The sequence below is a fragment of the Polypterus senegalus genome, chromosome 1 (genome assembly GCF_016835505.1).
Source record: "Polypterus senegalus isolate Bchr_013 chromosome 1, ASM1683550v1, whole genome shotgun sequence".
Lineage (NCBI taxonomy): Eukaryota > Metazoa > Chordata > Cladistia > Polypteriformes > Polypteridae > Polypterus > Polypterus senegalus.
In genome coordinates, this window is record NC_053154.1 from 29,740,396 (window position 1) to 29,766,662 (window position 26,267).

Sequence of the window (26,267 nt, forward strand, 5' to 3'; positions counted from 1 at the left end):
AAGAGGTAGAAAAACAACTCACAAGCTACAGATTTCTTCAGGTAGGTAAAATGGAAATAAGTCTGAAGTGTTCCCAAGTGAGAGTGAAGGCTGAGGCTTCCTTCATGGCAGAGAGGGTCTTTATGTCATATTCAAGCTTTGTTAACTTTAAGCACGAATCTGGTTGTAAACTCAGGATATTCCTGTATTTATTGTGAAACCATACAGGGGAACAGGACCCGATCTCACATAAGGATATTGTTATATATGTCAGGAAGAAATTGATTGCCTTCTTAAAAGTAGTGAGATTCTCTGTGCTTTTTTCCAACAAGATCTCAGACAAAGCTTTATTTTTAAATGACTGTGTCATGCCTTCATCATTTGAAAGTTCTATCAGCTCTTCTTTTTCTTTTGTAGAAGAACATTCAGCAAGGGAAAAAAGTCATCAGCAGTAGAAAATGATTTTGTAATGAAGAAATATGATAACAGATCTTCACATAAACTTTTGGTGAAATTTGCAACCAAGTGTTCTTTTACATCCTAAAAGTAGTAAGGGAAAGAAAGATATTTGTAACTTTTCAGTTTCTCTGGCTGCTTGTTTAAACTTTCCTTTTTTTGCATGACAAGGAACTGAGTTGTTTTAACTCCTTACAGCTCATATTAACTTAATTGAGGTGATCTAATGAGTCACCTAAAATGCTAATTTGCACAAACATACGGTCAGTAAAATGATCAGTCAGTTCAGACGTATAGTCAGTCTAAAAAAAAAATCACTTGGAGTTCACAGCACAACACAAATATCCTTGACAAGGTGTCAGCCCGTGAATAACCACTTGACTCCTTTATGGATTAGTCATTGTTTATGTTAGAACACTTTAGACAAGAACAGGCCATTCAGCCCATCAATGCTTGCTAGTCCTATACACTTATTTCTTCCATAAAAACATCAAGTCGAGTTTTGAAAGTCCCTAACGTCTTACTCTCTACCACACTGCTTGGTAGTTTATTCCAAGTGTCTATTGTTCTTTGTGTAAAGAAAAACTTCCTAATGTTTGTGTGAAATTTACCGTTAACAAGTTTCCAACTGTGTCGCCATCTTCTTGATGAACTCATTTTAAAATAACAGCCTCAATCCACTGTACTAATTCCCATCATAAATTTAAACACTTCAATAATGTCATCTCTAAATCTTCTTTTGCTTAAACTGTAAAGGCTCACCTCTCTTTCTATCTCTTCATAAAGAGGAGGTAACAGACTACATTTAATTCCTTGGGTTTTCATGAAATTTATATTTTTTATAAAACCACTGGGCGCATGTTTTGAACTTTGGGAAGAATGTTTTGCTACTAATACTTCTCAGTGAAGTAGTACAGTTTACAAATTGAGTAGCAGGAGTAGCTTCCTTTATTTAGGAAGTAGTGTTGTATTTTCCAGCAAAGTCCTCACCCCATTTATACAAACAAGCATTTCATGGGCTTTGATGAAGTCCTGTAATGTTTCAATATTGAGAGAAATTGAGTGTGAGATTCTTTAGGAAATAATTCTTCACAGACTAACAAGTTTCATTCTACTTTACATCTGAAGCCATGTCATTTACTCTCCATGACACTTGAACAGATTGAATCCTCCATACCTAAAGGTAATGACACCATATTTGTACCTTCAGGTGACAACAATGACTTCTGAATCTTATGGGCTTTACCAGCACTATCAATTGTCGGACTTTCCTTGAATGGGGTTTCTGAAGCTTTTTGTTAACGGCTAAAAATTAATAGATTCTCTCTTGCTTGATTTAAACGTAGACACCTTTTTTGGAAATAGGCTCCTTTCAATTGTTGTGCTTGGAATTACATTTCTACATAAGTAAGTAACGCTTCATAGTATAGTTTCATAATAAAATTGATAAAACAAACAACACATCTTGGTATACAGTATGTTGTAATATCCATCCATTATCCAACCCGCTATATCCTATCTACAGGGTCATGGGGTTCTGCTGGAGCTAATCCCAGCCAACACAGGGTGAAAGGCAGGAAACAAACCCCGGGCAGGGCGCCAGCCCACTGCAGGGTGTGCATACACAAACCCACACACAAAGCACACACCAGGGACAATTTAGAATCACCAATGCAACTAACCTGCATGTCTTTGGACTGTGGGTGGAAACCGGAGTACCCGGAGGAAACCCACGCAGACACGGGGAGAACATGCAAACGCCACGCATGGAGGACCCAGGAAGCGAACCCACTGCACCACTGCACCACCATGCTGCCCTATGTTGTAATATGTTTCCAGCAAATGTAGTTGACGAGGAGGCTACACTTTTAGGGAATGGTGCAGAATTGTTGATGGTGTCTTCAATCCCTTCTGATTTCACCCTCTGTGTTTTGATAGAATGACCAGTAGCTAATGAATTATCCATTTTAATTAATACGAGTAATACCAAGCTTATATTATGTGGATACAATTGACTGTTGTCCCAAGAGTTGTTGGTGAACTTCTAGTATACTGTAAACCCTGCAGTCCAAATAACTTCATTCTTTTAAGTTGTGTAAAATTAAATTTTTATTAAAAGTTCAACTAACTTAAAAATTTTATGTTGTTCTAACTGGCAATATAATTTTGAATTTTGTAAACTTTATTTATTTGATGATGTACAACTTAGTTTTGGATTAAGTACCTAATACTCAGAATTCTAAAGTCACTGTCACTGTGAATTCTCGAGTTATGACGTCAATGTGTCTGCATTATTACGTCTGTTTTATGCACCTCCACCACTGCGACGCGGGAAAGAAAGACAGAAAAACGCTGAGTAAATATTTATCGTAATAATATATAATATAAACTAAAAAATAACCATAGTCTTGTTAGTTTGTTGATCTGTATGAGTCCAGTGTGTAAAACTGAATTTATGTGTCTTTATCCAATGACCTTGTCGTTGCAATAGCTCTGTGTTATTTCTGTGGTAGAAAAAAGACAAACTGAAGAAGTATAGATGAACAGCTAACAAGCTCCGCTAATTTTTGGCTCTTGCTAAATTACTCTGTCATTTTAACGGTATCATGTAAGTTACGTTATAATGCTAATGCCACTAGTAGTTCAAAGATTCTTTAAGGTTATCGATAAGTGGTTTATTACCAGCAACACACTGTGACTTTCAAAGGGTACTTCTTAATGACATGCATTAGATGTTAGTGGCGAGGTGGTATGGTGTCGTTCTTGAAAGCGCGAAAGCTTGTTGATTTTCTTCTTTTTTTCCTACTTTTTCTAAATACTTGTTGGAAGTGGTGCGTGCATTTTGAGAACTTCCGATGCAAACTGAAGTGGATCCTGCTAACCGTTTATGTATTTTTAAGATCTGAAATGAAGGTGTGGCTATTACAAAAGTAATGGTATTTAAAGGTATGGATTGAATGCTCTACTGAGGTAGTTTCATTATTTTATGTATTTCAGTGAGGTGCAGTTGAAAACATTGCAAAAACTGTTTTAAAAATCATTAAAACAGAATCAGCTCGTGTTCAACTGCACAGAGCTGCCAGTGCTTCCATGTAGTGGTTTGATAATTTGATTACATTGATACATTTTAAAAGTAACTGTAAACTTCAAAATCAGAATCTTTGTTTAATTTTGTAAATTATTAATGTCATAACAAAAACGTACACTCAAAAATAATCTTTTTTAATATGTTTTCAGGCTGTGGTGTCTAGAATGGCTTGGGACTGTAAATTGTGTTCAGATGTTTGGAGCTCCAGAACCCAATTATTTAAACATTACAGACTGGAGCACAGTCATTTTTCAAGAGTTAGCCCACTACCATGCCTGTATGATAATTGCATGTGCACATTTCAGACACTAAATGCTTTGAAAACTCATTTGTCAAGATATCATAAACACAGCAGTTACACACACAATGCGCGAGCAGTATTCAGCTGTCCTTTGTGCACATTTCAGCAACCTTTTACTGAATCTGCATTACTCTGTCACTACAGAAGACATTTAAAAAACAATGAAACAGTGGTATGTCCATACAGGGACTGTAACTATAGTACAAATGTGTACTCTTCATTTAATTCTCATAAGAGTAGAGTACATCAACATAACCTTGCAGCAGATTTCTGCAGTGGCATCATCAGCATTGAAGAGTCAAGTGCTTTGGAGAAGAAGTTGTCTTCCCAGAGCACAGAAATACAGGATGATTATGACAAACAGGATGACAATTATGACAAACTAAGAAATCAACTGAAGCTTAATTTAGCTTCTTTATTTTTAAAGATGCAGTCTATACTTCATGTCTCAGACATAGGTACTCAAGAAATAGTCGACCACTTGAATCAATTTTTTGCATTGCCCTAGCCCTTGATAAAGTTAATGACATTTTGCTGAGGTGTGGTCATAATGTTACAGAATCCACTCTGAATGAAATAGTCAAAGCAGTCATTGATTCAAACATTCTATTTAGTTCTACTTTAGAAGGTGCAGAGCTGTCGTCTTCTAAAAGAAGGAGAACATTTATTGAAAATAGATACACATTTGTAAGAGCAGTTGAGTATCAGTTAGAGAAACCTGGTCATACAATAATGTATTTTCCAGTTCTTCCAATGCTTCAGGAGTTGTTTAAAAAACCGACATTCTCAGCAAGATCACAGAACATAACACCGACCTTAACAATTATAAGACATACCAAGATGGCTCATATTTTTGTGACAAGGTCTTACTTTCAAAAGAAGAGTTCAGCTTTTCCATTCAGTTTTATATTGATGATCTTGAAATTGCTAATCCTCTTGGGACATCTCATAAAATTCACAAACTTTGTGCAATATACTGGGTCCTAGCCAATTTGCCCCCAAAATATAGGTTAGCATTGCACACTATACAACTAGCTTTGCTAGTAAAAGTGTTAGACCTCTAGAATTATGGTTACTCAGCAGCACTTGTACCATTGGTATGTGATATTCGCATTTTGGAATAGGATGGTGTCTTTATTGAATCTCTTGGTCAAAATATAAAGGGCACCATATTATGTGTTTGTCCTGACAATGTGGCTGCCCATGGTTTACAGTCATTCAGATCAGAATAAGTTTGTAGGTTTTGTATGGCCACAAATGAACAGTTTCAAAACACAGCAGTCAGAGAAGGTCTGTTTTTTCAAGAAACAATGGCTGTCATGACCTTCGTGTACAGACTGTGTTAAAGAATGACAGATTAGGAAGCCATTTTGGTGTGAAAGGAAAATGTGTCCCGCATGAGTCGTTACAGTACTTCTATCCTATCACAGGATTTCCTCCGGATGTACTACATGATCTTTTGGAGGGAATTGTTCCCTTTGAACTTTCTTTTTGTATAAAAAAGATGATCCAGTTGAAGTACTTCACTTTATAGTATTTAAACCAAAAGATTATATCCTTCCCATACCAGCACACTGATAAATTGGACAAACCTCATCCAATTTCCAAAACATTTCTCTCTTGAAGAAAAATCTGAGGTAATGGACATGAAAATGCCACTTTACTAAGACTGCTTCCACTGTTTGTAGGTAGTGCTGTGCCAGAAGGTAATGCTATATGGGCAGTTTTGATGGATCTGAAGGAGGTGGTGGAACTGCCATTGTGCCCATCATTCACCAATGAAATGTTAGATTACTTTCAATGCAAAATCAGTGATCATAGACAGGCATTGCAAGAGGCCTTCCCTAACTGTAGGCTGCTTCCTAAACATCACTATTTGGAGCACTATCCAGACTTAATAAAGTGTTTTGGACCACTTGTGCATGTTTGGACCATGGGGTTTGAGGCTAAGCATCACTTTTTTAAAAGAGCTGTGCAAGATGTGCACAATTTTAGAAACATTTTGAAGACACTTGCAGTTAGACATCAAAACATGATGGCATATCATCTTCATGCACCGTCATTTTCAAGCCAAAGATACAGACATCAAGAGTTGACTCGGTTTTGGTGTCATCACTACCCCAGATAGCTCAGATACATGTAAGAGATGAAACAGATAGTGACACAGTCTATAGTACCAGAATGGTGACAATTGATGGCACAGACTACTCCTCTGGAATGTTTGTATCTGCTGGATTCAAAGGGGGACTGCCGAAATTTGCCCAAAATGTTGAAATCTACATAGTGAACCACGTAGTTTGTTTTCTTTGTCATGATTTTGATTCATGGTATACAGAACATTTTCACTGTTCTGAGCTGTCAGTCACACCCACAAGCGTGTCTGTTCAACTGCTCTCTAATCTCAACGATACAGTCACCTTCTCTGCATACAGAATTGAAAGTTTGCTGCTGTTGACTCCAAAAAGATTCATACCAGTCAAGTGTAACAGGTTTATAAAATAAAAAGTTTAGTTGTTTGGAGCTTCACCAAATCCTGATAACATTCATTATGTTGTATGTTTTCCTGTTGTGGTCCTGTTATATTTCCCTACTCTGTTGTGTTATGTGACGTTATCAGTGTGAGCCTCTCCCAGTATCCGTTGTGTTACTGTGAGAGGAGGTAAGCACGCTGTATTCTCTGTATGATAAAATTTAATTATTTTAAATTGTTTGAGTTAAATTTTTTTTGTATATGACAGTAATTGTAATAAGATTTTTGTTGTATACAGTTGTTGTTTTGAAATGTTTTGAAGGCTTTTCTATTCATTTTGGTTATGTGTTAATGTGAGCGTTCAACAGCCTTTCCACATGTTTTTTTTTATTTGTTAATAGGAGGAATCACAGAGCTTGAGTTGTCAATTTTTATGTTCTCTGTTTAATATTTCAGACCATTAATAAAAAAAGAGAAAACATCAAGAACGAAAGGGTGTTTGCATTATTCTTTCGTGGTGGTTTGTACGGCATGTTGCATATATCACAACGCAGAAGTTTTGAGGGTTAACCGACTCAAAAGGCCAGGACGCAGCAGTACGGCACGTGCAGTGGAGACCGGTTACACAACCAAGATTAGGAACCTTAAATAGCAAGTAATTGCAACTTTTGTTTGGTCAATTCTAATGTGGTCAGTGTATATTCTATATAACTGCATCATATTTTGTAATACAGAGTTATATTCGAGTTTTTTTTTTTTTTGCAGTTATCTTAATCTTTAAAAGCTATACTTTGTCAGTTTTTGACCTTAACCTCACTAATGAAGGGGCTCATGACATATATTCAGTAATGTACTCTATAAATACTATACAACACACAATAACTTGGCATTTGCCAATGTAGAGTGCTCTGCCATATGCATCTTTGTTTCCTGATACTGTGCTCCTTGTCACATTATCTTTTTAGTGTTGATTAGTTTTTGATACTATAATGTAAAACTAATGCAGAACTGAGAGATATTCCATGGTGGATGATAATGTAAATTACACCATTTCTGGCTATACAGAGATTGGACTAATAATTTGTGCCTGTAGGACATTTTTAAAAACTACCAAATACTCTTTCAATTATTATTTTATTTTTTTCTTTGAGACATGTATAGTACAATGGCAGCCGAAGACTCACATATGATGATTCTTCGGATAGTTGAGAAAGATCGTGCACGCAAATTAAAGCTTAACTCACGGCCAGCCTCCGTTGATGCACTGATTAAGATTATAAAAGAATAAATGGAATTGGATCTTCAGTTCACCTTACAATATGAAGTTCCATACTTTGAATGAAGACTTACCTCCCTGGTTGACATCAAACTGCCACAAAAATCAGTTTTGTACATAACATTTGAAGAAGATTTCAGTTCTTCTAGTTCTGTTGCATCTACTGAAATACTGTCAGATGTATCAAGCCCTGAACATTTAACTCAATGGCCTTTGGGTTTGTTTCTGGTTCCTAAGTTTTCTTTTGATGTTGACTTAAAACTTAGAGAAGGGAATGCAGAGTTTGTGAAGACTGGAAGACCTCTTAAACTGACAAGAGACCAAAGACATGATATCTTGGATAAACTCACATCTACTATCTATGGCTTCTCTGCTTACCCAAGTGGCAAACACTGGGTGGAATGGCTGGAAGAACAGCCTGCTGTTTAAAATGGGTAATTACAGGAACAAGATGAGAAGGGCAGGATGCATTGAAGTCTCTGTAAATGCTGGCAAAAGAAGCCAAAATAATCCTGACAATGAATCTCCACACTCTGGTATTAAAAGACCCAAGCGTGCAGAGGTTAACTTTCTGCCCAACTTTCCCAAGGGAGAAAATTCCATATCTCTTGAGTGCTTGAGGTAACAGATCATTGAAGAGCTAAAGAAGACTGATAGAAATCTACCTCTGATTGGAAGGATGATGCAGACCACATTTGCCCTGCAGCTACAGACCATCATCCAATCCAGCCCACCAGTGAATGAGATCCTGGACCTCTGGCCTACTCTGCGCATAGAATCTGAGGTAAAGTGGTTTAACTGCTGTTTCAATGATTCTCCAGAGCTTATATGTCCCATTCTGTGTAAATAATATTTATATTGAATTGATGTTCTATTACTGTTTACTTAGGTGTATGCAGAACTCCAGCGGATCACAAACCAGAACCTGTGCAACACATTCTATGCAGAGCTTGATCGTCACATCCCACGCTTGATGACCTTGTTTAGGCAGAAGGCATCCAAAACTGGAAAGATTGCAGATTCTTTGGCTGGCATTTTGAAAGTCCATGACGAACAGGTACTACACTGCCTATTTCAAAGTTCCAGAAGTGAAGTATGAGATTTTTAATTAGCACACTCGTATGTGTGTTATTAGTTACTGTTGTGGAATGTTGTTCCAGTATGTATCTTATTTTGAGTAAATTGCTAAATCATTGGCTACTTGTCTTTTTACAGAATATCACTACATGTGTATTTCAAGGCCCACACAATGCTTAGGATGTTTCAGGGTTAGGGCATTGACCACACCTTTATTTGCTGCTGCTAAGGGGGTGATATTGTTTGTATCACAATGCAGGGTTTGATGTTTGGTTTAGTCACCATATTTTGGACACGGTGTGAATGAAAAACTAAGACAGCCTAATTCTTATTTAGTTCAGTTTAGTTTATGTTATACTTTCACTTTAGACAGTCTTAGCTAGTGTTTATTTTATGAACTTAATTTATACAATAAAATGCAATTCTGTCTACAGTTCTGTTCTCCTTAGGAATTACATGATATACACACAAAATGTGCAACTGTTCTCCATGCACTACCTGTGTTTCTGCAAGGGGATTGGTCTGGATTTTTGAGAACATGCAAGGTTGGTTATAAACTTATATCACACATTTTAGACTTTAAACTTCCTGCTTGTGATTGTGTATTCTTTTAAGTTATTGATTGTGAAAGAGCTGTGTTTCCATTTCTTTCAGGATATTGATGAGGCAGAGCTTGTGAATGCACCTATGGCCCTTATTACAGTGAACAGGGACAACACCAGCAGTCCAGCTCACTGCCAATCTGAAAGATTCTTGGTTGTTATTGAAAGTGAAGTTGTAATTACCCTTTCCAGGTTTGTGGATGCCCTTGTGGTAATGTTCAGTCTCATATATGCTCTACATCTTAGTTATCCCAAAGGACTGACAAGCACTTTTGAATTCTTTCAAAAGATTTTGCTTAGTTTGGAAGAATGCAAATTGTCACCCAGACTGGAGACTCTCAAGAATGATTTGATGGTATATACACCTAGAAACTGATCTGAGAAAGTGATGTCTAGATTTTAGAGAATTGTATTGAAAAAGTGCACTTTTGGCACTTAGTTTGATATGTAATATACTGAGTCACAATAGTTGTTAAATGTTGCCTGTTTCACTCAGTCTCACCACAAATGTTGAGTTTGAACCAGTGTACTGAGATCACTTTTTTGTTCAACTTGGGAGAATATAATATGTTCATAAACAATATGTTCATTTAATCTATACTAATAAAAGGCAAAGCCCTCACTCACTCACTCACTCACTCACTCATCACTAATTCTCCAACTTCCCGTGTAGGTAGAAGGCTGAAATTTGGCAGGCTCATTCCTTACAGCTTACTTACAAAAGTTGGGCAGGTTTCATTTCGAAATTCTACGCCTAATGGTCATAACTGGAAGGTATTTTTCTCCATTAACTGTAATGGAGTTGAGCTGGAAGGGCGGAATTTCGTGTGACATCATCACGCCTCCCACGTAATCACGTGAACTGACTGTCAACGCAGTGCGTAGAAAACCAGGAAGACCTGCAAAAAGCGCTTAAGAAAACATGCATTATATAATTGAGAACGCAGCGAAAAACAATAAGAAGCGAGCGAGTGACATATACTACCATATTCATGAGTGTTGCTGCCTCGGAAAGAAAGCAAGGTGTAAACCTAAACTTTAAACTAAGTTCATAGACAGGCTACCGCTGGCGTTTCACATGCCCACAGGTAATGCGGGATACAAGTTTAATGAGAGGACGAGGATATAAACGAGTTTTGATCACTTTATAACTAAGTTAAAATTGTAGGTGAAGGGGTGTGCTTATGCAAATTCCGAGACTGTGTTTGTGGGGATTGACAGTTAAGGCGGGTGGGGAGTCACGTCATCATCTCCCCTCCCATTCATCTAATTTCGGTCTGAGCTGAGCTCCGCGGCTAATGCCGTCTTTCGAAGCAACTTTGTCAGACTGCCACCAAATACTCACAGAAAAATCCACAAGTTAATACACACGCTGTCTCTATAGAGTTTCTCCACACTGAATCCTCCAGACACTACTTACAAAAGGTCACATTGACAATCGTGTTACGTTATTTTTAAAATCTGTCCTTTTCTTAGCACAAGCACAGCTGAGAAGCTTCGATGCATGTGCTCCATAACGCGTTAAAAAATAATGCATTTAATCACACTTTGCATTACAAGCAAAGGGAGCTTTTGTCAATGCATGATTTCCTGGTACTGTACACGATTACATTGATCAGCATCCCGATTCATTTTATCCTCGCACCACCTTAGTTTGAGAAGAAGTCTGAAAAATATGAGGTTAACACAGAAAAACATCACCAATTCAAGCTTTATGAATAATCGATTCGCCATCAATAATTGTTTTGGTAAAGCCATCCTCCTTCCATTTTATAATTTTTCCGCCAATAGCCATGATTAAATGAACGGTAAATAAAGTAAGAGCAAAGCGAGGGTGACTTATTTAGGCAGGCATATATATGACAGCAACACTCATGACAATGTCAATCATGTTACGTTATTATTAAAATGTTTCCTTTTCTTTTTCATTACTTCTTTAACACACTACTTCTCCGCTGCGAGACGCGGGTATTTTGCTATATATATAATATATGAATGACCTCCAAAGAGCGCTGAGACTTTTGATATCATGAACGTGTCTGCAAAACTGGGTCTCCTGCCCAGCAAAAGTCGAGCAGCCAGCGCGCATAGCTGTGCCGGCCTTTGAGACGCTGACTGCGCTTCTGCTTTAAGTCAAAGTGAGCACTTTTAATTTTTTTCATCCTCCCCCTGCGCTATAGCCCAGACAAGTGCAAACACGGGACCCCTTTTCTACACCACGGCAAAATAATATTAAGGCGATTCACACTTTCTTTGCACGTATACGATTATGAGGTCCTCACCTCGGATTATGAAAACACGCACACGAGTGGAGGACTGACAGTGCCATCACAGCCGATTAATGGCGGGACGTCTCACCAGTCTACACAAGGCGATCATAACGTCAGCGAACACATCTCTCTATACTATATAAAAGAAAAAGGCAACTTTCCTTTCTTTACACCTTTTTCCTTTTATCCCAAACCAAAGCCTTTCTCTCTTAACACTGCAGAGGACACAAAACTAATTTTCTTTAAATGCCGGTAAGGCACATTACCACAGGCACAAATTTGAACGTTCACATAGAAAATGTAATTTCTATACCACAGCCGTCGTGTAGCGCCTTTCAAAAGGGATCAACTACCGAGAGATGATCCATATACATTTTAGCTGCTGTTAGTTACTTACCTGTTGTGTTACACAGTCTTTAAAATGTAGTTTACCTGAAACCACTCCAGTAGTGCTCAATGTACCTGTACTTCTTAAAACGTTAATGTTTTACTGTTTAATAACTTATAGACTATATTTTATTATTTTTCCCTTGCACTCAGTGACCAAAGCTATACACCTAGATAGGTATGTATATATATATATATATATATATATATATATATATATATATGTGTGTATATGTAGATATGTATATAGATATGTAGATATGAAGATATGTATGTGTATATATATGTATGTATGTGTGTGTGTGTGTGTGTTTGTGTGTGTGTGTGTGTATATATATATGACAGCAGCAATCCAAGCTGTGAGAAAACACTAAAAAGGAGGCATGTCAGACGTTGTGGTACATTTTCTGATGCAGCTAGACGAAAAAAACTTTGTGACGCTGCTGCCAAATACACAAAACAATTACTTTGACAATCATGTTACATTATTTTTAAAATGTTTCCTTTTCTTTTCATAACTTCTTTAACACATGACATCGCTAAGCTGGTATTTTGCTATATATATATATATATATCACAGCGACACTCATAACAGTGACAAAACAATTACATTGACAATCATGTTACGTTATTTTCAAAATGTTTCCTTTTCTTTCTCTTTCCTTCTTTAACACACTACTTCTCCGCTGCCAAGCGGGTATATATATATATATATATATATATATATATATATATATAGAGAGAGAGAGAGATAGATAGATAGATAGAGATATATATATAGATAGATATGAAAACAACATATATATATATATATAGAAAGATAGATAGATAGATAGATATGAGAACAACACTCATATCAATGACAAAACAATTACATTAACAATCAAGTTACGTTGTTTTTCAAATTTTTCCTTTTCTTTTTCGTACCTTCTTTAACACACTACTTCTCCGCTGCGAAGCGCGGGTATTCTGCTAGTATGTAATATAATTCAAATAACATGCACTACTTCATGGCTGCCTGTAGTCTCGTCCTTTCTTAATGAGATGAGAGGAAGTCTAAGATGTACAGGTATTAAATTGTCCTTCAATCTGAAAATTGTTATAATCTGTAGCATAATGGCACAATTGGGAACACTAAAATCCTGTAATCCAGAGCATTTGATCAGACACTGAGAGGTAGCCATAAGAATTAGAAAGGTTAAAATTTAAAGAAGGTTCTGTTATTTTATGTAACCTGTTGCACTATGTCTGTGTATGTTTTGTATTTTTATTATAGAAACTTATTAATGTTGCAGTAAATAATGTTCAAACAAAACTTTTGAATGACAACAGTATATGCCTGAGTTTTATTTAATTAAAGGTGTAGGTACAACTAATGCATTTTGTCTTTAGATAACTCAAAATAGGCAATGCTTTTAACTTAAAAGTTTTAAGTTACACTTTCTTAGTTTGATTTGAGAATACCATTTTTAATTCTTATTACATATTACTAAAATATTTGAGTATAAATATGCAGTAATTTAATTTAACCTGAGTTGAATATTTTAAGTCACTTACTCAAAAAAAAAAAAAAAGGTTTGAAAAAAATTAACATTTTAAGTTAATTAACTTAATTTTTTTGTGGCAACTTATTGCCTCAAGTTTTTTTAGTTTTGCTAACTTGTTCAGGTTTACAGTGTTATGTAGAAGAGTCTCTGAGACCAGTAACCATTCAGATGGAGGACATGGAAACAGTACAGAGTTACAAGGACCCAGGAGTTCACATAAACAACTAAACTCTGACAATACAGTGACACTTTACAAGAAGGGACAGAGCACACTTTTTGAGGAAACTCAGCTCTCGGTGTTTTATCAGTCTAGTATTCAGTATATTGTTCTATGCTGTGGTGTATTGGGGAAGCAAATTGATTTTAAAAGATGCAAAATCCCGGAGTAGACTTACTAAGAAAGCCTGCTGTGCCACAGGTTTAACATATTAGACACGGTTGTGTAAAAGAGAATGGTAGCAAAATTAACATCATTGTAGGAAAAACTTATTCACAAATACAATTTCATACAAAATGGGCAACTTTAGCCTCATAAATTAGTAATGTTCAGATGGAAGTTCTCATGGACACTAGGAAAATGTACAGACTGTGCTAAATGACTGAAGACATATGTTTTATTAACAGAGTTTGAGAAAGTTTGACATTTAAGGGACCTCAAAACAGAGGGCAGGCTGTGATCAATGCAAAGCAGGGTGCTTACTGGTGATGTCATCTGAGGTCTCTCTCTCTCTCTCTCTCTCACTCATCGCCCAACATACTGCATGGTACCGTCACCACAGAAACCATTTCTTATGATGTCTTTTTGTTTCACAATGTGTTTATTCACACTACCTCTGTTACAACTTCAGGACTGTGACAGCAATACCAGTTAACTCATTTATGTACAAGCATAGATAAAAAATAATTCATGTTTGTTATAAATGCTGTCATTTGGAAAAAGTGACCAAAAGAACGAGATCGCGATTACAAGCGGCTGAAATGAATTTCCTCTGCAGGGTGTCTGGGCTTTCTCTTAAAGATAGGGTGAGAAGCTCGGTCATCCAGGAGCAGCTCAGAGTAGAGCCATTGCTCCATCGCATCAAGAGGAGTCAGATGAGGTGGCTCAGGCATCTGATCAGGATGCCTGCTAGACACCTCTCTGGTGAGGTGTTCCAGGCATGTCTAACCGGGATGAGGCCCTGGGGAAGACCCAGGACTGGCTAGTATAAGTGGCCAGGGAGAGAGAAGTCTGGGCATCTCTGCTCAAGCTGCTGCCCCCGTGACCCAATCTCAGATTAGCGGATGAGGATGGATGGATGGATGAAATTATATTATTTATAAATTCAATTATGCATTTCTTTATATTACAAATAAAGATACCAGGATTGTAAACAGTGGCGTAGCTGGGGGGGCTAGGGGGGACATCTGTCCCCGGGCACAGCATCCGGGAGGCGCCAAATTGATCTTATGAATGAAATTTTAGAATGAAATGTTTTCCATTTGTAAATGCACCAAAAAGTAAATAAAAAACATTTGCATACTCAGTCCATCCCTCCATCAGTATGAGGATATCTTTTTCCTATGTTTTTTCTCTCTTTCTGATTTCGAAACACGTATTAGTTCTATATATCCAACAGACAATAATTTATTCCCTCCACTACTCTAACATGCTTGAGTCCCACCCAGAAACATTTTTGACGTTATTAAACAGGTCGCGCAACTGACATGAGGCATTAGTGTATCATTGTCTAAGTTGCTGCAAAGGTCATTTCTGTGTGCCAAGTGATTTGTGTTATGTGTTTGATAGAAAATTGATTGGGCTGTGGTGAAGTATTCTAGCAGATGGCTGCAAAAGTCTAGACGTTTCCCCATCATATTTTCGTACGAATAAATTGTAAGTAATGCAGTTTTTATAAATATATAATTATTTTGCTTTATAATTTGCTATATACTTTCTTTAAAGTCATTTTTAAATGCAGAAAACGATTTTTTTCTAATTTAAAACTATTTAAAATAAAAAATACAAAAGTTTTTTCTTAAAATACTATTATTTTAAGTACATGTTTTAAAATTTTCTCTTCCTTCCCCATTACATTTTGGCAAACAGGAGGGGGCGCGAAATCTTCAGTTGTCCCCGGGCACTGAAAACCCTAGCTATGCCTCTGATTGTAAAGTGCATTAATAAATTCCAATTCTTAATGCAGTATCAGCATTATTATTATTATTATTATTATTATTATTACATGTTTATTTAGTTACTTTTGTCGGACGAGTATATGTTTCAGCACCATCGTTTTTGTATTACTGCTTCATGTATATATGACAGTGTGGTTGCCGAGCACAGTAATACACAGCACTGTCTTCGGTCTTCAGATTATTTTCTTGTCAGTATAAAGTGCTGCTCTGCATGTCTTCTGTTATTGTGAATCTATTTTGTATAGACGAAGAGTACTCCCTGTAGTCCGATTCCGAGGGACTGCCACTGTTAATGCTACTGACCCACTCCAGCCCTTTACCCGGAGCTTGACGAATCCAGTTCATGTAGTAGTCTGTCATCGTGAATCCAGAAATTGAACACGATATCTTAAATGCTTTGCCCGGCTTCTTTACTTGTGGTGAAAACTGTGTCATCAAGATATCTGAAACTATATCTGTAAAACAAATTATTATTAAAATAAACTTTATTTTCAAATGATTAAATCACAGGGAAAAAGAAAACAAATATTCAGACTAGTGAAGCGTACCGTTTATTAAAGGCAAAATTAAAATATATATAATATTAAACATATTTTGTTGAAATTCAAATGTTGTTCGGAAAAACAATCTATTCCCTTGTGCTAACCTAGCGTATTCACTTAATCTGTTTTTCTAACCATATTTATCACATTTAGGGGATAACATTTGCATAAGAAAAGTTATTCATTTGCATATTCATCAGCTGCTCTTAAGTATTTTATATACATGGTGTATCATCAAGTAGGCAATTATGTTTATGCATACTGAGATCTGTGTTGGATTCTTTTTGTAAATATATAAATATACAATATACCGAAAAGCACAGTTGCGGGCAGTTGTGGGCAGATTACTATTTCCTGGCTTTAATTTTAACTTTATTATAATTTGCTTCTGGGTTAGCAGGGAGGTGCTGCTGCAACACAACACAGAGACCAGGGTTCATGTTCCGGGTGCTCCCTAAAGTCTTAAAAATAAAAGTGCCAGTGTGGTTCTTCTGGATGATGCTATAGGGGAACCATTTTTGTTTCCCAAAATACCGATCCAATGATCAGGCTTCATAGAGTAAATAGCCATGAATGGAGGCCCCCAGATCTGGGAAATACTAACGGATTACTGATTTTAAAAGGACTTTTGGTGCATATATAGTAACACAGGCTAAGTCCAGGTTTTCTTAACATGTAAGTGTCCTGCTAGATCCCCAACCATACGTTAAACGTTTTCAAATTTTTATAAACACATTAGGAAGTTTGTCAAAACACAAAGAATCAACTTATATGCCAAGAATAAAATGGTGTTTTGTGAAGCAATAGTTCTATGAGGAATCATACAATCCAGTAAAGAATCAAAAAGTGCCATTAAAGAACCATTGATTTTAAGAGTGTGTGTGGGTTTTCTTCCAGGTGCTCCAATTTATTCTCACACTCCAAAGACATGTGTACTGGCCCCTGGTGTGTGTTTGTTTGTTCACCCCGTAATGGACTGGCACACTGCCCAGAGATTGCTCTTGCCTTGTGCCTCATGCCTGCTGGGAGAGGCTACAGTTTCCCTGTCATCAAGCTCTGGATAGAAAATGGATGAATGGATGTAACTTGCCTTCTTTTATTCTTCACTCATTAAAAATTAAGCAGCAGGCATAATGGTAAACAGAGTATTACTCTGTGAATAAAAATTATGCAACAAAACTCAGTTTAATGAAGGTGTAACAAAAAATTTCAAACTGTCAACTGTTTCAGAATTATCAGTATTAAATCAGAATTTGTGCAAAAGATATTAGATTAAACCCAAAGTTAAGTAAGACAGGGATGTCAGGCTCTGATTGTGAGAGTGATAACAGTGGCAAGCCGTTGACACTGATGCACTTCATGAACTGAATAATAAAACTATGATGTTAATTAAGCTCTTTTGTTAATAGTGATAAGTAACAATCAAATAAATAGACAATACTGACAGTTTTACTTGCCTAAATATTAAATAACAATATTCATATTTAAATGAACATAATTCTTGGTACTGTCATTTAAATCAGAAGTCATTAAATTGACTTGACATGGGGCCAAATTATCACAGACGAAATTCTCTTTGGACCAGACCCTATTATTACAAAGCCCCACTACTCACTCACACACTCGTCAGACACATTAAAAAGCACACTCCTTCATTCACTCCTGTACCCTCCCATCCAATTACCCACATCAGACATGTGCTACATTCTATGCAGGATAAAGAATGAGGTGATTTCAGCACAGAGTTTATAAAGAATGATATGATCATCATGGCCTACTTTATTTTATTATGTGTATTGTCAGGGATGCCAGGGGCGACGACCCGGCCGGGATGCCATGAAGGACCGGAAGAGGGCATGGGGGCCGCCACCCTGGTTGCTTTGGGGGCCACGGGTTGAGGGCTTGGAAGCCCAACCCTGTAGGGGCCTGTGGTCACCGCCAGGGGACGCCCCGATGACTTGGGAGCCCTGGAACTCAGCTTCCGGGAGTACAGCCGGCACTTCCACAACACTGGGGCGTGTCGGCGGGTGATTGCCGGCGAGCACCTGGAGCACATCCGGGTGTGGATAAAAGGGGCTGCCTCCCTTCATTCAAGGCTGGAGTCAGGTGGAAGTAGGACGAAGCAGAAGAAGAAAGTGTGGAGGCCGCCCAAAGAAGAAGAAGAAGAAGGCATTGTGTGGCCAGGACTTTGTGGGGTTTGTGTGCACTTTAATAACTTGTATATATTGTAAATAAACGTGTGGTGGTGGAAAAACAACATGTCTGCCTGTCTGTGCCCGGGTAACGTTCACAGTATGTACTAAGCTTGTTGACTGATATTTTCTGTTCAGTAACCAAAAAGAAAATGCAGCTTAAAATCAATACCAGAAAGTAAACTTCAAAAGTTATAATATCAGTGATACAGAAATGGTGGGATACCATGTTTTCAGTATATATTTCCATTTACACAATCTCTTCAAAGCTCCTTTGATAAGAAGCAATTTTTCAAATCAGGTTTGTCACTTGGTATGTCAAATTTGTGACATTTGCTGAATTAAAATGTATGCTTGTATCCGTAAAGGGAGGAAACATTACTTGATAATAACTCTTATTGAAGGGCTGTATTTAATGGCTAAGTCTAATTGATTCAAATATTACAGACTTCTGACGCTTTAATTTTTCAAATCTCTCCCTCTTATTTAACATTTGTTTGAACTTTAAGGTAACTTCTGCGATGTCACACTTGTCAGTTGATCTTTAATCCATAATTTCATCCATCCATCCATTATCCAACCCACTATATCCTAACTACTGGGTCACAGGGATCTGCTGAAGCCAATCCCTGCCATAATTTCAGAACTCCCATAAATCAATTATTGAGTTATTGTCAAGATGTTGCTTATAAATAACCAGACTTTGTCATTTCTCAGCCTGTGTACTGTTTTAGATTTAGCTACTGACCATGTCAGTAATAATTACTTGTAACTGTAGGAGGCATCTCATTCCGTCACATACTAAACAAATAGTTTTGTCACATTATAATTTTTATACTAATTAACATTACTTTGAGTTCAAAAAGCCAACAAACAACACAAATTGAGCATTGGTCAATGGAAGTGTACTGTTTTAAGAGCCCCGCTAATGTCATGTCTCTGAGTTTGTGGTTCTATTAACACATTTGGTGCAAGAGGTTCTCAACCTTTTTCCTCAATCACTTCCAAGCGTTGAAATATTTTGAAGTACTGTGCCATCCTGTTTTTGTTTTAATTGTTAAGTTTAATTAGTGTAAACTATAACCAACCCACTAATCATTTTATCTGATGGTTCTAACAAGTTATTACAGTTTTTGTGTGTTCGTGATAATATTTCTAATGCTTTGCCTAATGCTCATTTCAACAGATTGTTTTTAATGTAATAACAATTTTATAGTTTTAAATGCAACAAAAATTAAAAAACCTAAAATTTATAAAAACTACCCAGTTACATGTAAATTAAAATCAATCAAAAGAGGTAGAAAAATAACCTATAAGTTACAGATGACTTCAAGTAATAAAATGGAAAAATGTCAAAAATGTTTCCAAGTTAGAGTGAAGGCTTAGCTTGCATTATGTCAAACTGGGTCTTTATGGCATGTCCAAGCTTTGTTAACTTTAAACACAGGTCTTCTTGTGCAACTCTCCATATTCCTATATTTATTTTCAAAACATACAAGGGAACAAAACCCCAATCTCAAACAAGGATATTGTTAAAAATGGCAGGATAAACTTGATTGCCTTCTCATTAATAGTGGGATTCTCTGTACCTTTTTCCAACGAGAATACAGACAAAGCTTTCTTTTTAAATGACTATGTCATACCTTCATCAGATATATTGTTCTATCTATCAGCTCTTCTTTTTCTTTTGTAGAGAAACTTTCACCAAGGGAAAAAGTCCTTAGAAGTTGAAAATGATTTTGTAATAAAGAAATATGAGGACAAATCTTCACATAAACTTTAGATGAAATTAGCAACCATGCAATTGCTGTATTTTTTATTACCACGGGGCCCTATAGGGTTGAGCTTCCATGCTCCTTTCCCTTGGTCCTCATAGCCACCAGGGCGGTAGCCCCCTCGTGGTCCAGAGGAGGCCTAATCCCTCCTTCGGTCCTTCTGGGCGTCCCAGCTGGGTACTGCCCCCTGCGGCTTGCCACAACTCCTATTAACTTAACTGAGGTGGCCAAAAAGATCAACTTAATGTGCCAATTTGCACCAACATACAGTATCTTGTCAGTAAAATGATCAGTCAGTTCAGATGTGCAGTGAGTCTGAAAAAAATCACATGGACTTCACAACACAGTGTAAAAATACTTGATAATGTTTCAGCCCATGGATAACCACCTGACTCCATCATGGATTAGTTGTTTATTTTCATTTTCCATCTCTTCATAAAGATTTAGTAACTGGCATTATTTAACTCCTTGGGTTTTTATTAAATTTAGTTTTTACAGAATCATTGGGAACATGTTTTGAACTTTGGGGAAAATGTTTTGCTACTAATACTTCTCAGTGAAGTACTACAGTGTACAACTGAGTAAGAGTTTCCAGCAAAGTCCTGACCCCCATCTGTACAAACAACCACTTCATGGGCTTTGATAAAGTCCTGTAATTTTTCAATACTAGGTTTGAGATTGCTAGGACAAATAGTTCTTCACAATGTAATAACTTTTCAAAAATTGAATTATTTTCTTGAAACCTTACATAAACAAAATGCTGTGAAATACTTGATATATCAGTTATGGAAAGTGAATGGCATCATAATTAGATTCATTGTAGGGAATTCTTATTCACACATACAGTTTCATATATACTGTGCAAATTTAGCCTCATAATTTAGGAAACATCAGATGGAAGCTCTAATGCACAATGAGAGGATATACAGACTCTGCCAAATGACTGAAGAGTTATCTTTTATTTTGACAGAGTTTGAGGGATACTCCCTTGTCAGCATGAGTCATAGAAGAACTTCGCTATGGAGGACAGGCTGCGATCAGCTTTTTTGTCATAAATGCTCTCTTTTTGGAAAAAGTATTTTAAGTTTGGCTTAAGAGTGCAGTAAGACTCACAGAATTTTCTAAATAAAATATAAACATGGTCCAAGGGAGTGTCTCTTATTTTAAGGAATCAAGAAATTCCTAATTTATAAAGATTCTACACTAGTCTGTGGGAGTCGTGCAGGTAATGGTTTCAACATTCTATGTTCACCTGCAAAAACCTACACTTTAATTTTTAATTTGATTTTAAAAATTATAACAATACCATAAATTAATACAAGGACATTCATAGCATTAGTCACCAATTCTGAGGGACCTTGTAAATGGGATTAGAAAATCAATGCATAAACTGATTAACTTTCTTAGTGTTAACTCTGGTGGGTCTTGGACAGATTGCCATAGCCAAATAGGGAATCTATAGGAATGAATTGATATTGAGTTGGACTGAGTCCTTAAGAGCATTAACAACAGCCTTACTTTAGTTCTTCATCTTCGTTTGGCTTTTTCACAAATAGCTGGGATAAAAAATGAACTCTTTCACTTGCTCTAAAGCTTGTGATGAAATTTTCGAATTAGGACAAAATGTTGTTTGACAAAATTCTTATGGAAGTGAATGCTGCAAAAAACTTTGCTTTTGATTTTTTGATTACAGTCCTGAGTCATTTTGTTTGATCTGACAAGAATACTCCAGTGGCTACCCTGGCTTCCGGTTAATCTTAGGACTGATTTCAAAATCTTCGTTCTTCCATAAAATGTTTTAAATGGCCAAGACTCTACTCACCTATCTAAATTTATCATTACATACAGTGAACTATTAAGATGCCAGCCAGCACAATAAGACATCAAGATGCTGGGCTAGTAATGATTACAAGAATTAGAAAAATGACAGTGGGAGTTTTTAACTAGAGGGGTGCCAAAGCTGTGGAATGATTTGTCTGGTAATATAAGAGATGCCTCTTCAAACTCAGTTATTCAATCCAATCCAACGGCTAACTACCTTAGTCTAGCATACAGTGAGTAGAGTGGCTGATTAGTTATGCATATTGCATCTGTGTTTGTAATTCATGTCTATGAAAATTTAAGTAATACAATACTTGAGGCCAGCACAGAATCTACTATAGAATAAAAAGGAGGGGACTGGAATCTAGTTGGCATCGGTCTCCAAGATTGACTATTTTTGACTTTGTCTTTTGACCTCCCTGAGATTTGTTTTCTCAATGTGTGCTACTGATTTAGTTTTTTACTCCTCTGTTGTCAAATGGCCATATTTCAGTCATCAAGCGGGTGGAGAGGAAGTGGTGAAGATCTACAAGTACCTGGGGGTTCATGTAAACAACAAACTGAAATGGTCTGACAACACAGTGACACTGTATAAGAATGGCCAGAGTAGACTGTACTTCCTAAGGTAACTGAGGCCTTTTACTGTATGTATCCATCCATTATCCAACCCACTATATCCCAACTACAGGGTCACGGGGGTCTGCTGGAGCCAATCCCAGCCAACACAAGGCAAAAGGCAGGAAACAAACCCCGGGCATGGCGCCAGCCCACCGCAGGGTGCACACACACCAAGCACAAATTAGGATCACCAATGCACCTAACCTGCATGTCTTTGGGAGGAAACCTGAGTACCTAGAAGAAACCCACGCAGACACAGGGAGAACAAGCAAGTGAACCCAGGTCTACTAATTGCGAGGCAGCAGCGCCACCCACTGCACCACCGTGTCACATTTTAATGTATGTATCAAAGTAGAAATGTTCTATCAGTCCGTAGTAACCAGTGAGTTGTTCTACTCTACAGTCTCCTGAGACAGCACCCTGAGCTCAAAAGAAGCACAATCCCTGACCAAACTTATCAGGAAGGCCTACTCCATCAGACAGCAAACCCTGGACACATTGGACTCTGTTGTTAAAAAGAAGATGATGGCAAAATCAGAAACCATTGTTAAAAAATTTCCTCCATCCTCTCCAAAAGGTGTTCTTTTGGAGCATTTTCAGCCACAGTCTCTTACCTCCACAGTATGGTAAGAAGCACTGCTGTGGGTCTTTTATTGCCACTGCTGTCAATTCGATGATTACTCCAGGCATATTCTTGAAATTAATTTTGAAATTTCTGCAGAATCTACATCTATTTATTTATTTTTTTGTTTCTTTAAATAATGTTTCTCTGATCTAATCTAATTGAATCAAATGCAAGTTCAGAACTGTAATACTGACATGACCATTAATATTCTTCCAAGATTTCTTCTTTTAATTTCTAAATTAATTATTTTCCCATTTCCACTTTTCTTGTGTCAGTCCTGACATTTTAAGTTGACTTTGTTAAATTTGTATTAGACTACAGCAAGTATGTGTTTCATAAATAGTGGGAGGGCTTATATTTCCTTTTTGGATTTGGCTATTTCTAATATTCTGGTTATTACTGCTGTTATCCCAATGTATTCTTTAAGTTAATTTTGAAATTTCTGCACAAAATACATGTATTTATCAATTGATTGATTGATTGATTGATTAGCTGTATGATTTTTTTCTGTGAAGCTGTATCCTTGTTTTCTACGTTTCTCCTGCTGTTACACATCTAAATGTCCCCTTGAGATTAATAAAGTTGATCTAATCTAGTCTAATTTAAATTGCAATGTTATTTGCACTATTGTCTGATCCACTTATCTTTAGTTATCAGTATATGGATACAGTGCTCATGTTAAAGGAGTGTGAAAGGTATGAAGAATGCTGATCTAGTAAGTATAAATGTAGATATTAGCAGAGTTGTTTTTGATAAAGTAGGGAAATTATTCCTATAGGTGGAAATTTTGGCAAAGTTGAGAGGTGTGTGGAACAATTTATAGTGTCTGTCCCACAGTATGAGTCTTCTATAATGAAGAACTGTTTGGCATCAAATGGAAAACTTTCTAAAACCTTTGTGAAGAGTAATATGCTCAGCAGAGAGTAATGAAGACAGAATTTGAAATAGCGGAAACAACAGAGACGAGTATGATCTGGAGGATGTTTAGAGTTTTTTAAAGTGAGAGGAGGATGAGTAGAGGGTTAAGGAAAATTGTGTGTAGGCAAAAATTATTTTATTGATGAAACAGCAGACTAAGATATGAGGGACATTCAAAAAGTTTCTGCACTTTTATATTTTCGTTTGGAAACGGTGAAGGCAGGATGAGTAGTAATTGGGCAATAAAAAGCTGGTATGACGCTGGGAAAATTGCATCGCAAACGAAGGTGACAATGTAGAAAAGTGATGTAATAAATAGACAAAAAAAAGTGCGGATACTCTTTGACTGCGGTGGGTTGGCACCATGCCCAGGATTGGTTCCTGCCTTGTGCCCTGTGCTGGCTGGGATTGGCTCCGGCAGACCCCCGTGACCCTGTATTCGGATTCAGCGGGTTAGAAAATGGATGGAAGGATGGATGGATACTCTTTGAACATCCCTGGTAGTTTGGGAATGAGGATCAAAATGTAAGGGATGACTGTGAAAGCCAAAGAGAAAACAAAGCAGTGCTGAAGGTGGTATCTGATAATATGAAAAGAACAGTTCTCACCTCAATGGATTCTTACAGGAAAAAATATAATTTATGAAGAAAATGACAACAGAGTTATGCATTTCAATCTATGGCAAAAATAGAAATATTTCCATATGTCTTATAAATGAAAATTTGATACTGTCAAATGTTTCTAAACGCAAAATAAGATAAAGAATAACATGAATGCTAGTGAAACTTGTTTAAAAAATGAAATTAAGAGTAATTAATTTAAGGCATGCCAGAGATGCTCTGCCCATTCATTCAATTTTACCTTATAGGACACTTTACATTCCTTCAATTAAAAAACCCGGTTATTTTAAGTTTCAATAGCATTTGAAACATTGAATGCACGATGCTTCTCCCAAAGAACAACAACAAGATTTAAAACAGTCCATAAATCATACATTTCTGTATCATCACACTGATGCCCCGTTTAGGGTTGATTTAGAGTCGCTAAACAACGAAATCTTAATAAGATTTGGAAAAACCGGAAAACCCGATGAAAAAAGATTCGCACAGAGCATTGCTGGTATTGTTTGCTGCAACATCCGTACAGTACCTTATATTTATTTAAAAATGTATACATTTGCGAAAAAATACTATACGCTCACTACATACTTTTTAAAATATAACCCGGAGTAATTATAAATTCCCATTATCAGTGTTTTATAATACGAAAAGGATACCAGGAATTTAAAGTACAATCATTTCATGTACACGCTCAATGTTGTCACCAGTCGTGGACGTGGACGGGTTTCCGTCTCCTTCTTCATGGCTAACACTTGTGCGACCTTCCTTGAAATTCTCTATCCATTCATTCACAATTCTTTGCGACAAAACACTTTTTCCATACTGTGCACAAAGACCGATAAATATCGGCACCAGGCACACCCTCAGACCACAAAAAAGAAATAGCTGCACGTTGCTCTTATTTCGTGCAAATCTCAAGTAGGGCATCCATTGCTTGTTGCACCGCATTAATTGCTATTATTAATATGGTATCATAATTATTTATTTTATTTTTGTCGTTCTGCAAACCGCACATACATTTATTGGTTATGACAAACGTATTTTATAGCACCATAGTTTTTGTATTGCTGCTTTATGTATGTATCACAGTGTGGTCCCCGAGCACAGTAATACACAGCGGTGTCTTCGGTCTTCAGATTATTTCCTTGTAAGTATAAAGTGCTGCTCTGCACGTCTTCTGTTATTGTGAATCTATCTTGTAGAGATGAAGAGTACTCCCTGTAGTCCGATGCTGAAGGCTGCCACTGTTAATGCGACCGACCCACTCCAGTCCTTTACCCGGAGCTTGACGAATCCAGTGCATATAGTAGCTAGTCATCGTGAATCCAGAAATTGAACATGATATCTTAAACGCTTCGCCAGGCTTCTTTACTTGCGGCGAAGACTGTGTCATCAAGATATCTGAAACCGCATCTGAAAAAGAAATTATTATTAAAAAAAAGCCACTTCATTTTCAAATCGTTATTTCACAATAAAAAACACGTCTTCACAAATAAGTGACACCTACCGTTTATTAAAGAGAACTGAA